Source organism: Aplysia californica, unplaced genomic scaffold, assembly GCF_000002075.1.
Source record: "Aplysia californica isolate F4 #8 unplaced genomic scaffold, AplCal3.0 scaffold00447, whole genome shotgun sequence".
Taxonomy (NCBI): Eukaryota; Metazoa; Mollusca; class Gastropoda; order Aplysiida; family Aplysiidae; genus Aplysia; species Aplysia californica.
Window position 1 is genome coordinate 540,670 of NW_004797717.1, and position 2,282 is coordinate 542,951.

At 40.8% G+C, this 2,282-nt stretch overlaps 1 protein-coding gene across 1 annotated transcript in view; it reads left to right on the forward strand.

Moving 5' to 3' along the window:
- Nucleotides 1-2,282, forward strand: part of LOC100533316 (glutamate receptor subunit protein GluR7) — a gene marked incomplete at its 3' end in the record, with an annotated part of 195,730 nt that overhangs the window by 79,723 nt on the left and 113,725 nt on the right. The window contains 1 exon segment of the mRNA NM_001204614.1: nt 1,227-1,386.

A 2,282-nucleotide genomic window follows, 5' to 3' on the forward strand; every position in this document is an offset into this window, starting at 1 on the left:
GGGGGGGTCGAGTAAACACCCCATTTAAACATGAACGGTCAATTACAATAAAGAAGAGAGAGAGGGGGAGGGTTTCCAAATTTAACGCCCATATCAGATGGATTCAAAGTTGAAGCCCAGTGAATGATGCGCACTGAAAACGCCCCAAACGAATGAAGTTCAAGAAAGACGCACGATTTACTCAGACCAGTGTTAGCCACAGTTCTCAACTTTATCCTTCCTCTTGTATCGTTAAATATCGAGGGGGGGGGGGGTTTCAATCTTAGGTCGAGGGCTAGGTTGGTAGCTCCTTGTCCGAAAATTGCACCTCTTCTCGACATCTAACGATACAAGAGGAAAGATCACGTAAATATAAAAGAAGATGACGGTTACACCAGCAAATCGTTTATCAATAGCGACAATGGCAACAGCAGCACCTCACCAATATAAAAATATATTTTTTTAATGGGCAAATACAGCAACAGCAATAAAAACAGCAACAATAACAGCAACACCATGATGAAAGGTTAACCCTATCCGTACGTCGTGTTTTACTATCGTATCCGTACTCCACTTTCCAAAGAGGAAATTTTCTCGCTAATCCAGTCCGTACACTTTGAATAGCAGTCTGTCAAAATGATTTTCTGTGAAATACTGAAAGTTTCAAAGAGATCTTCATTCTAAAAGTATTCGAAAATGTGAAGAATACAACCCCGGGGGTACAAAATGACCCCAGAGCGCACGGATGGGGTTAAACGACGCCAACTAAACTATTTTAAGTCAACAACGTCTCGGGAAATGTTATTTTTGTCACTAAGTAAATCATATATAACAACTTACCCTGAGGAGCTTAATCTTCATCGGGCGTTGTCTTTTTATCTCTGTAGAAATCTCATCCCATTCAAAGAAAATTTCTAAAGAATTTCTGCAGCCAGAATTGAAGTAATTAAGTCAAAATTATTGCAGATTATAGAAAACAGACTTTCAATTCTCTTACTACAGAATTTAGACATCTTTAATAAAATAAATAAATAAATGAATAAATAAATAAATGAACAGATAAATCGATAAATAAGTAGAGAGCATTTTAAAAACCTTAGTTATGCCCTATAGAAAGATATTTTCCCAAAAAAACCAAACTGAAACGTCACATCAGATGAGGAAGGGACTGAAACATCTCTTTTTGTATTCATTCATTTGAGTAAGCCTATACTTTACATTGCCTACTTTTATATTTCTATTTTCAGACTGATTTGTGCGAGAAGGATCAATATCAGGCAGGAGCATATAATAAGTCTACACTCTCTCTTCCCACTTGCTTCATTTGAATAAATCTCCCTGGATCTGCTGTTGGATAGTTAATGCTATGCTCAGTTGGTGAAAAAGCCAAGTTATTGGAAAGACAAGGTTGGTAAATTAATGTCCTAACTCATTGTTATTGTGTATACCTTTGTTTTAACGTCTCTCTCTCTATGTCTCTCTCTCTCTCTCTCTCTCTCTCTCTCTCTCTCCCCCCCTCTCTCTCTCTCTCTCTGTCACACACACACTCACTCTCACTCTCTCTCTGTCTCTCTCTCTCTCTCTCTCTCTCTCTCTCTCTCTCTCACACACACACACACACACACACAGCAACATTGTCACTAGTCACTGTCTGTCGGTCTGTCCTTCTCTATTTCTCTCATGTGTGCATGCATCTATCACTCTCTTTCTTGACCCTCTGGCTACCCCTTCCCTACCTCTCCCTCCTTATACGTTCCTCTGTGTGTGTGTTTGTGTGTGTGTGTGGGTGTGTGTGTTTGTGTGTATGTGTATGTGCATGTGTGTGTATGAGTGTGGGTGCATGGGTGTTTGTGTGTTTCTGTCTGCCCGTCTGTCTGTCTGTCTGTTTGTCTGTCTGTCTGTCTGTCTGTCTGTCTGTCTGTCTGTCTGTCTGTCTGTCTGTCTCTTGTGCCTGGGAATAGGTCCAGCAGACACCCTAGACGGGTGTTGCGTCTCTGTATGGCTAAGAACAATGCATACAAGAAGTAAGACAACGTACTTAAAAATGTGGTAAATGCCTTCCATGTAAGTAATGGTATGTATTCAACCAGCCAAAATATTGACCATCTCAATTACGATTTGCCTAACAATTTCGCGGACAGGTCTGCTTTAAAATGCTTTCAAACAAAGAGATTAAACAGTTTCGAGCGAAGGAGTGAAATTGCGAAACAAAGTAACTCCCATCATCTGTATCACGGAGCCAACCCCCCTCCCCTCCCTTTCCCTAATCCCCCCCCACTCTCTCCCCTTCTCACTCCCATTTC